Source organism: Apium graveolens, chromosome 2, assembly GCF_009905375.1.
Source record: "Apium graveolens cultivar Ventura chromosome 2, ASM990537v1, whole genome shotgun sequence".
Classification (NCBI taxonomy): Eukaryota; Viridiplantae; Streptophyta; class Magnoliopsida; order Apiales; family Apiaceae; genus Apium; species Apium graveolens.
Genome location: NC_133648.1, coordinates 31,612,253 through 31,624,633, shown reverse-complemented (window position 1 = coordinate 31,624,633; position 12,381 = coordinate 31,612,253).

Sequence of the window (12,381 nt, the reverse complement as noted above, 5' to 3'; positions counted from 1 at the left end):
CATCAACGCGTGAGTGGCCGGGTAACGGTCTAGCGCGAGGTCCTAATGCGGCCAGGGTGATGACCGGTGAGGAATTCATCCATCTACAGTAGAAAAGGTTACTTATTGGTATCTTTGCCTGATCAGCAAGATATCTGGTTTATGCCAAAATTCTTTTCCTTTCCAAAATTCATTGGATGTTACCAACTCTGTTCATACTTTACATAACAGAGGTTCCAGGAAATGTTTAAGAGATATATATGTGGATATATATCGGGACTAAATAAAGTATCTCGTAACTTCATTATTTCATAATATTTCAAAGATTGAATCTATTCAAGTCTTATCTTGTAGTCTCATCAGTGGGATGAACTTTTGAAATTAATTATAACTTGAACGGTGGTAGTTCAAGTAGTATTTGGAAAAGATATAAGTATATTGGAGTACCTTATAACTTCATCTTTTAAACTTATATCTAGTTAATAATTGTCTTATGAATGACAAAGATTTTCAGAAAAACGTTGAGACAAGGTTAGATATATTAGATCACCTTGCAATGATATTTTTATACAGTTATAAACTGTAACTTTGTGTATATTATGCATGAAAGAGGACTTCCCATATTTTGAAAAGTATATATGTATATATATACTGTATATTTTGCGACTTCATCGCATTAAGATATCAACTTGGTTCATTTCTTTTGACCAAGACTTTTCATGAGTACTATGAGAAGGCTCATATATTGTTAATCATTATACATATTATTTTGGTGGGCTTGCTGCTCACCCTTGCTTTATTTCTTCATCACACAACAACAGTTAGGAAAGATGGCTAGACTCCAGCAGACCCAGCGCAAGCGCGTGGGAAGCGTCCCGCGTCTTCCCGTTGATGTTGTAGCTGCTATAGCTGCAGAGGTAGATCTATTGTAGATCAGACCATCTACTTTTGAGAATCAATTATGTATAATTATAACTTGTGGCAGATAATGGCAATTAACTGTAAATTTATCAAGTAATCATTTTGGGTTGTAATAACTTTTAAATTGTGGATTCAAAGACTTGTACTTATTTAAATTTCATCTCTGAGACTATAACGGGTTGTGGTGTGTGTTAGTGTGGGGTCACAGCATAAGGTTATTTATTATTAATTAAGTGAAGTGATATTGTGGAAAGAAAGACCGTGACGACCCGGATCCCCGACCCCGGATCTGGGGGTGTTACAGAAATGGTATCAGAGCTAAGCGTTATAAACCTCAGAGATGATGGGACGTTAAGATAATAAGTTAACTAAGATAATAAGAACTCTTGCCAAGTTCATAGTCGGGCTACCTAACGTAGCACTGACAGTTAAAACCCTTATGGGAACCCTTATATAATATCGTGATAGGAGCGTAGTTCGTTATCGTATATGGTAGCGGGACTCCGAACCCTGAGGTTGAGGAGCAACAATGGCGATGATGTTTATTACTATTAGAGATCAGATTATGGATCCGATAGAGTGTCCTAAAGCGGGATCGGATGATGTGCATATTGAGGATATAGCGGTTGAGGATGTTGTCCTAGAAGGGATAGTTGCTGAGGAGGATCCCATGGAAGATCCTGACAAGAATGAATAAAGGAGCACTGAGGAATTGATGACCATGGTTAGGTGCAACTACCAGAGGTAGGATTGGCCGGTCACTACCAGAGGTTCGTTCAAGTTTGTAAAGATAGTAGCCCCCTTTAACGCGGCTTACTCGTAAGACTGAGAAGTTCGAATGGACAGAGAAATGCGAGAACAGCTTTCAAGAACTGAAGCAAAGATTAGGTGACGGCCCCCTTATGCTGGCATCGCCGGATGGAAAATAAGATTTTGTGAAGTTGTAGATGACGCTTCGCATAAGGAATTAGGGGTGCTTCATTAGCACAGCAAGATAATTGCGTCTGCAGTCAAGACAATTAAGGTAATATGAAATTCGATATCCCACGCTCATGAGCTTAGGCTCGTGGCAATAGTTTTACCCTAAAGATTGGAGGCACTACTTGTATGGAGAGAAGTGCGAGAATACCTAAGCCAGAAGTGCTCTAGTACATTTTCACGATGAAAGAGCTCAACATAGCCAGAGGAGGCAGTTAGAAGCTAATCAAGAACTAATGATTGGGAGATTCTTTATATTCGGGGAAATCCAATATGGTGGCTGATGCCCTTAGTAAAAGGAGAGACTCAAGATGATAATGTCTTTGGAGAGTTTATAAGAGATTTTGAGAAAATGGAAATAGAAGTGAAGGTAACCGGAAGCCGGTACCGAAAAGCTGTTGAGATTGCAATACAGCCCGAATTATTGGAAAAGATCATATTTGCCAGAAAAGTTATGAATGAAGGCAGAGGAGCCAACAATTAGATAAAAGATTAATATCGAGAAAGATGATAAGGGAATAATGAGGTATTCCTATAGAATTTGGGTTCCGAAAGTTCAAGAGCGTAAGGATGAGAACTTAGATGAGAGCCATAGTTTGAGGAATAAGATTTAGAGCAAACCCTGAACGTGATAGTCAGGGAGGTCGCCATCAAGATAGAAGGAACCCATGACATATCGGAGTGGAAAATGAGGATTTTAAATTAAAGATGACCTCAATTATGGGGAGTAGGATGAAACATTTCATACTAAGGAAATAGAAAGACGAGTAAGGAAAGGAGACCGAGACGGTATCCTATACGGCAATTCATGAACCTGTCTAAAAAGAACTTAGACTATTATCCCCAACCACCACCCTGAGGAACAATTGCGGTAGGAAATTCTTTCAGGACCTTTAAGTCGCTAAGCTCTCAGAGTTCCAAGGAACAAGCTTGACCCAGTCCGAGGCAAGAGCCTGGCTAAAGGGAAATATAGGAATCATTTGAGATTCTAAATGATTGACGAATCCACAAAAGGACTGTTTTTTGTCACTTACCCTCCTAAGAGAGAGACCACACCGCCTGGTGAAAGGCCAAGGAAGGCACGGAGCAAGAGATTATAATAAACTGATTAAAGTTCAGTCCAATATGTTCAGGAAAGTACTTCCCAAGGTTATGGAATAGTGTAAAAGCTTTAGAGCCAGAACAAAGGCAGACGAGTATGATGAATTATGAATTTAAGTTGTAAAGTTATCAATATTCGTTCTGAAGGACACGAATCCAGAATGACGGGATGTTTGGAATCAATGCTTATGTTGTGTTGGTTCATGAAATAATGATAAGAGAAAGGAAATAAAAGAAACTTGAAAGTGGAAAGGAATATAACGGCAATAGAGTTTGAGATAATGATAAGGGAAGTTGGGTATGAGGAAACCCTAAAGACTCAGTAGCAATAGAAATAGAAAGTATGTAATCGTCAGATGGATGGTGATTCACCATGAGTTAAAATTGCTGGGTGAAGGCAATAAGAGATACATATATTTTATCCCTAGTAAGTTGGGAGGATTCAAGGAAACCTTGAGATAGTTTGAAGGATAATAATAAGACGCGGATAGACTAAGGAGAACAAGAAAGTAAGAAGGTAGGAAATTGGATGAAGGAAGTGACCTTCAAGAATGTGAAGTGTAAGACCGGTGGCTTGATACCCAGAAAGGGAGACGCCAGGTATGAAAGATATCCCAACATTGAGGTGACTGTTGAGATAAACAAACAAAAGTAAACACGGAATTATTAAGAAGAGTTCACGTTGAACACGACCAATATCTTCCAGAACATCCTTGTTATCGTTACCAAATTAGGCAAGAAAAGCGGATAACCGTTGTTATCTTTTGGAGGCCATATTGATTGACCTCAGGTTGTATACAGATGTTATTGTGAATTAGGCATATACTATCGAGGTGGGAATGATTGAATAAGACACCCTTATCAGGGATATATGACTTGATTTATCCATGGAAGGATGCAGGTACCTTTTAAAGGTGGAATTAAGGATAGAACATCGGTAACTTAAAATGAATCCTAGGGGAATGCATAAAGGTTGGCATTTCACCCTTAATAGGACAGTATGAGTTTTGACAGGATGAATTGGAAAGGGTTAAGGTAACAACAACCTTTAAGGATCAGTGGAGAAATTTTTCAGAAGTATATAGACAATGGTTCTAGTAATAGTGAATGGTATTTTGATATGCCCTGTATCTAGGGAATACAGGAGGGACGATTGAAGGATAACCTTAGAGGTTTTACAAGGAGAAAGGTAATATTCAAAATTCTCAAGAATAAAATGTTGATAAAAGAAATATGACGTAATTATAATGGTGCCAAGTGGGGTACATGTTAAACCACGAGAAGTATGGATCGAACCAGTAAAGGTCGAAATTATTCAGGGCAATTAGGACTTAAGATAAAGATGTTCTAAGTATGATTGAGAGTCAGTCATGGCAGTGATTAACCTCTAAAGACTGAGGCAATAACTTATGGAAAATGGTGATATTTTTTTTTTCTCATCAGATTTTAAGGAATACATCTTCACAAAAGCAGTGATTGAAATAAGGTAGAAAATTTATTTGGAGGTGGTTAAAATGACATTGACTGTAAGGAAATTGTACTATCAGGAAAGGCCAAAGAGGTAGCCGACACTTTAAAGGTAAGAGGATAATTATAGGCGCCTGTGCCAAAAGAATACAGTGATGATGGTTAAAGCTGTGAAGGTTGTATTATGGTTTGGAAGATTGACATTCCTTCTGATGACTGTGCAATACCCGACCGTAATAGTAGTTGGTAAAGGTTTAATTCGTGTAATCGCCATGAACGGGCTATCTATCTTAGAAGGTCCTATCTTGAGATAAGCCAGGACCATGTTTCAAAAAGGACTAAACGAACCTTTGAGTTAAGTCTTCTATTGAAGGCATATGATTAAGAATGGTATTAACCTGCTATCGTTGCTTTGAGCGAAACTCTTCTGCAATTTTATTTGCTTCATGTCATGTAATGTATGTCAGGATCAGGAGTGTTCTTAATGAATCATGAATGGTGATTATGTTACCTCCTTAGAAGAATTCGATACGATATGTATGGACTCCGTATGGTTAGCTATTAAGACTTCATGGAAAATGAATGACTACAGTAGGTCAGTGGTGGACCATAGTAAGGCAGCAATGATTCTGCGAGTATTGAGCTGAATACAACCGTGAGAGTTGTATTGGAATGGGTGTTGAGATTGAGTACCACTAATCGGGTCGTGGTAGTGTATAAGTTATCATTGATAGACTAATTAAGTAGATTATCTACCTAGTGAATAATTATTCTTTCTTATCAATAGAGAGTCGTATTATTATACGAGGAAGGTTGCGGTGCAAGCATAGAATTCTAGTAACGATGATGTATAGAATGAGATCCCAGATTCGATTTTCGATGTCGAGGGAGTTTCAAAGGTGATTATGTATAAGCTCGAGGAAGAGTGTGGGTCCATAGAATGATGGACGGGATAGCGAAAATATTTAGGCATGGGAAATACGAGGCTATAATGCTTAATGTTGATTATATACGTATATGATTTGTTCTCCTATGACAAACCTCTATAGTTCAGAGGTAGGTTACAAGCCAGATATTTTGTGGCAGTATATTTTTTTTTCATATATACAATTCTCTTCAATTCGTTCTTTTCTCTTCTTTTCATTTCATGTAAGCTGAGAAGAACAACCCTTCCAGAAAGGGGAGGTATTGCCGAATGACTATCTATCTGTGTGATAGAAGCCTAGTAGGATACCAGCTATTGTTTAATTGCTTGTCAAGTACTAAAGGCTGGCCACCTTCTGTACTAACTAAGCGATATAACAAGTGTTCATGATCATAGTGATCTCTCAACAAATTCCTTTACTTCTATTTGATTGATCAAATTTTGGAAAATAGAAACAACTGAAAAAGGAGTAATAAAGTGGTGGTAGTATGCGGAATGGGAACACATTCGTGATACTAAGGTTGACGTGGTTATTAAAAGGTTATAGAACGCTAACGAGCAAAAGTATAACCAGTATAATATTAGGAACAGAAGGTAGTAGCGATTACGAACTGGAAAAGAATGGGTATTGAGAAGCAAAAGCTCTAATGCTAAAAGCTATAATGAGAGTCTGTGCAATAGACTTGAAAGAATTTGGAATGATCACTTAACGCGGATTAAGTTATCTTACGACAATAGATCATATGTCAGTATTGAGGTGTTGTCTTATGAGATCCTTGAGGGAAGACAACGTCGATCTCCCTTATGTTAGGATGAAGTTGTAGAGCGCAAGATGCTCGGACCAGCAGTGGTCCAAAGGACCAAGGATATGATAGATCTAATCAGAGGACGGCTAGTAGTAGCCCAAGATGGACATGACACGAAAGGATAAAGAGTACGAAATAGGGGACCTAGTAATGTTATAGGTATCCCTTGGAAAGGATTGATGAGGTTCGGAAAGAAAGGAAAGCTAAGTCTACAATTTGTTGGACCCTCGGATATATTAAGACGTTTGGGAAGTTAGCATATGAGCTAGCCCTACCCCCGAACCTGTAGCAAGTTCATAACGTGTTCCACGTATCAATGTTAAGGAAGTGTAATTCGGATGCCAGACAAATAGGGGCATATGAGCGCATAGACATGCAACCCGACATAACCTATATGGAGCAACCAGGAAGGGTTATAGAGTGAAAAGGAACAAGTGCTTAGGGGAAGGATTATCAAACTAGGCAGAGTTTGGTGGCAGGACCACAATATGGGAAAATTTACTCGAGAGTTAGAAAGTGTAATGCTAAGAAAGTATCCCCATTTGTTTTCTATTTGATTCTGGGACGGAATCCTTTTAAGGAGGGGAGACTGTAATAACCCCAATTGTTGGAAATTTTTGAAACCCTTATGAATAGTGTTTTTGCTGAATGAGAAAACTTTTCATGCCACACTATGTAGGGGTTCTGATATGGATATTCTGAGATTTTATTAGTACTTTATATGGGATATAAGTGTATGTAAAGATCGTCAAAATCCAAATACGAACACTTTGATTTTTCCCGGAAATCCACTAGATACGGAAAGAATTGAGAAAAAGGTAACAGGATAAAAAGGATTTAAATTAAAGGATTATAAGATAGGATCATAGAAGGAATACAATATATTGAGAAAGGTTAAGGGAACCTAAGTAATAAGATCCCGGGTATGACCCCTCAAACGATAAACGAAAACGAAAGTTAAGCGAACCATATAACAGATCAGCGGTCATTAGGCAAACAATTAAAAGCTAATCAAATGGATTAGTGGGGATGATGTCATCCAACCAATAGAAAGAGGACAAAGGAGGGGTGATGACATCACAAAGTGATGTAGGCATGACATGGGAAGGAAGGAGGTGTGGTTGAATGAGAACCACACAAATTCAAGGGCAACAAGGTAATTGACTAAATCAAACAACAAAAACCAACCAACCAAAACCAAAACAAGGCAAAACACAAAAATCTCTCTTCTTCTTCTTCATGCTCTCGGCCCATTCCTTAAAAAATGAAGATCCAAGCTCCACCACTTACTATTTAGCAAGGTAATTATCTAAGCTTCCCCATGGATAGTTACATACTTCCTATAAGTTTAAGCTTCTAATTCCAAGCCAATCTTTTTCTATAAATCATGGAAGAAGATGGTGAATAGTGTTTTTCAAGAAATAAAATTTGTGTTCTTGAAGTTTTGTTTAGATTAAGCTTGGATAAGGACTTTAAGGGTGATTCCAAGCCATTCTCTTGATTCTCCACTCTCCAAGGAAGGTATAACTTCTCAAACCCTTAGTATTAAGTTTTGTTGGTTTGGATTTCATAATGTTAGATGATGGGTTAGTGTAATGAGTGTGTACTCATAATAGAGCTTTGTTTAGTAAGTGGTTTTGTTGATTTTGGAGTTAGGAATGATGCTTGTTAGATTTGAAGTTCTTGGTCACTTTTTTTGACTTGGTTTAGATGAATAAATTGGTAATATTGAGTTGATTGGGGGATGTTGTAATATAGTTTAGATGGAGGTTTGATTGGGTTGTGAATTGGAGTTGAAATTGTGGTTGTTTGAATTGGTTTAAATTTGGGAAATCGCGTAAACATAGCCGTCGTAACGTCCGATTTTCTGTAGACTATTTTTGTGCATAACATTAGGACCCGAGAACCCCCTGCTAGATTATGACCATTGGCATGTCTAGATAGCTCATGTTACGAGCTTCGTTTTGATATGAAGTTCGTTTAATTCCGATGCACGGTTTAGGAGAAACGACCGTTTCAAGTAACGGCGTTTCGCGAACGAAACTTTTCCCCTCGCCTTACTTTGAAACATAGGTTAAAGACCAAAAAGGGTTAATTAATGCATGAAACATTTATGGTAAGTGTGTTAGGCAGTTGGTAAGACACTCGCGAAGGAATCGCCTTAAAACTCGTAAAGGATTAAATTATTAAAAATGGTGGAGCCGAGGGTACCCGGGTGACTTAAGCCAATCAGTAAGCGCAAAACGAGCGTTAGAGTCTGAGTTGGTTAGAGTATAGATTTACAAGTGACTTTGGTTTAATTCCAACTTACTTGTTGCTTATAGGTTACCAGACTCGTCCCGAGCCATTCGTAACCCTCAGTCGCTCAGGCAAGTTTTCTACCCGTTATAACTGTTGTTGTGATGTAATATATGTATATGCATTATCTTGTGATAAGTGCATGATTGTTATTAGCAAATTTTGCGATATATTGGAGCATGCTGATATGGTATATATGTATGTCTGTTTCGTAATCTGGTTATCTATCTGTTGATTTCAATGCTTATAGTTGCATAATACCTATGCTAGAGATAAGCGGTATTTGAGTTACCCTTAGTATAGGGGATAAAAGGTGAACATATTTCTAAACCGGGAGGCGAGGCTCCCGAGTATAATATATATTTATATATATATATATTGATATAGTTTTTAAAACTATTAATCGAATAAGGTTTATTCGATAACTTTATTTATTTAATGAATATTATTACGAATATTCATTCGAGGACTTATGACTCCTTTTATTTTATTATTTGAATATTATTTGAATATTCATTTGAGGATCTATGACTCCGATTATTTGCTGAGATATATTCTTTATTTTATTAAAGAATAATGTTTCGATAATCAAACTTATTTTCGATTATTCAAATAAAGATAGTACTTTCATATAAGTATATCTTTGGTTATTTAATACTCATTTCAAGTATAAGTCTTACAACTTCTACTTCAATTATTTGTATAAAGATTATTCTTTATGGGAATATTATTTAAATAATAATATTCAGATATTTTCTAATATATGGGGACTGATTTACTTCATTAAATCAGCATTACTCCAAACACTCTTTAAAGTGTTTTCGAGTCTTCAAAATAATTTTTAAAGTTAGAGCGGATCCCAAAACTCGTTTTCCGATTTAAGATCTTCCTTTCGAAGGAGACTTGAATATTCGCTCAAAATCTTGGGGATCCGGCTCTATGGTGTATTTTATATTCGCAACATGGTTGCTGTTTTGAGAAAACAATTTGATTACTTGCCCAATGTTCGGGAAGTAAGTCCATCTGATTGAGTCGGCATAAGCGACAAGCCGGGGTACGGTCTATGAATGTGTAAGTGGCTGGGTGGCAGTCCATCAACCCGTGAGTGGCCGGGTAACGGTCTAGCGCGAGGTCCTAATGCGGCCAGGGTGATGACCGGTGAGGAAGTCATCCATCTACAGTAGAAAAGGTTACTTATTGGTATCTTTGCCTGATCAGCAAGATATCTGGTTTATGCCAAAATTCTTTTCCTTTCTAAAATTCATTGGATGTTACCAACTCTGTTCATACTTTACATAACAGAGGTTCCAGGAAATGTTTAAGAGATATATATGTGGATATATATCGGGACTAAATAAAGTATCTCGTAACTTTATTTCATTCAATAATATTTCAAAGATTGAATCTATTCAAGTCTTATCTTGTAGTCTCATCAGTGGGATGAACTTTTGAAATTAATTATAACTTGAACGGTGGTATTTCAAGTAGTATTTGGAAAAGATATAAGTATATTGGAGTACCTTATAACTTCATCTTTTAAACTTATATCTAGTTAATAATTGTCTTATGAATGACAAAGATTTTCAGAAAAACGTTGAGACAAGGTTAGATATATTAGATCACCTTGCAATGATATTTTTATACAGTTATAAACTGTAACTTTGTGTATATTATGCATGAAAGAGGACTTCCCATATTTTGAAAAGTATATATGTATATATATACTGTATATTTTGCGACTTCATCGCATTAAGATATCAACTTGGTTCATTTCTTTTGACCAAGACTTTCATGAGTACTATGAGAAGGCTCATATATTGTTAATCATTATACATATTATTTTGGTGGGCTTGCTGCTCACCCTTGCTTTATTTCTTCATCACACAACAACAGTTAGGAAAGATGGCTAGACTCCAGCAGACCCAGCGCAAGCACGTGGGAAGCGTCCCGCGTCTTCCCGTTGATGTTGTAGCTGCTATAGCTGTAGAGGTAGATCTATTGTAGATCAGACCATCTACTTTTGAGAATCAATTATGTATAATTATAACTTGTGGCAGATAATGGCAATTAACTGTAAATTTATCAAGTAATCATTTTGGGTTGTAATAACTTTTAAATTATGGATTCAAAGACTTGTACTTATTTAAATTTCATCGCTGAGACTATAACGGGTTGTGGTGTGTGTTAGTGTGGGGTCACAGCATAAGGTTATTTATTATTAATTAAGTGAAGTGATATTGTGGAAAGAAAGACCGTGACGACCCGGATCCCCGACCCCGGATCTGGGGGTGTTACAGAAATGGTATCAGAGCTAAGCGTTATAAACCTCAGAGATGATGTGACGTTAAGATAATAAGTTCACTAAGATAATAAGAACTCTTGCCAAGTTCATAGTCGGGCTACCTAACGTAGTACTGACAGTTAAAACCCTTATGGGAACCCTTATATATATCGTGATAGGAGCGTAGTTCGTTATCTTATATGGTAGCGGGACTCCGAACCCTGAGGTTGAGGAGCAACAATGCGATGATGTTTATTACTTATTAGAGATCAGATTATGGATCCGATAGAGTGTCCTAACGCGGGATCGGATGATGTTCATATTGAGGATATAGCGGTTGAGGATGTTGTCCTAGAAGGGATAGTTGCTGAGGAGGATCCCATGGAAGATCCTGACAAGAATGAATAAAGGAGCACTGAGGAATTGATGACCATGGTTAGGGCAACTACCAGAGGTAGGATTGGCCGGTCACTACCAGAGGTTCGTTCAAGTTTGTAAAGATAGTAGCCCCCTTTAACGCGGCTTACTCGTAAGACTGAGAAGTTCGAATGGACAGAGAAATGCGAGAACAGCTTTCAAGAACTGAAGCAAAGATTAGTGACGGCCCCTATGATGGCATCGCCGGATGGAAAATAAGATTTTGTGATTTGTATTGACGCTTCGTATAAGGAATTAGGGTGCTTCTTAGCACAGCAAGATAATTGCGTCTGTCTCAAGACAATTAAGGTAATATGAAATTGATATCCCCACCCATGAGCTTGGGCTCGTGGCAATAGTTTTGCCCTAAAAGATTTGAGGCACTACTTGTATGGAGAGAAGTGCGAGATTTGCACAAGCCATAAGTGCTCTAGTACATTTTCCCGAAGAAAAAGCTCAACATGCGCTAGAGGAGATGGTTAGAACTAATTAAGGACTACGATTATGAGATTCTTTATCATTCGAGGGAAAACCAATGTGGTGGCTGATGCCCTTAGTAAAAAGGAGAGACTCAAGATGATAATGTCTTTTGGAGAGTTTATAAGAGATTTTGAGAAAATGGAAATAGTAGTGAAGGTAACCGGAGCCGGTACCGAAAAGCTGTTTGAGATAGCAATACAGCCCGAATTATTGGAAAAGAACATATTGTGCCAGTAAAAGTGATGAATGAAGGCAGAGAGCCAACAAATAAATATGAGATTAATACCGAGAAAGATGATAAGGGAATAATGAGGTATTCCTATAGAATTTGGGTTCCGAAAGTTCAAGAGCGTAAGGATGAGAACTTAGATGAGAGCCATAGTTTGAGGAATAAGATTTAGAGCAAACCCTGAACGTGATAGTCAGGGAGGTCGCCATCAAGATAGAAGGAACCCATGACATATCGGAGTGGAAAATGAGGATTTTAAATTAAAAGATGACCCAAATTATGGGGAGTAGGATGAAACATTTCATACTAAGGAAATAGAAAGACGAGTAAGGAAAGGAGACCTGAGACGGTACTCCTATACGGCAATTCATGAACCTGTCTAAAAAGAACTTAGACTATTATCCCCAACCACCACCTTGAGGAAACAATGCGATAGGAAATTCTTTCAGGACCTGTAAGTCTCTAAGCTCTCAGAGTTCCAAGGAACAGGTTGACCCAA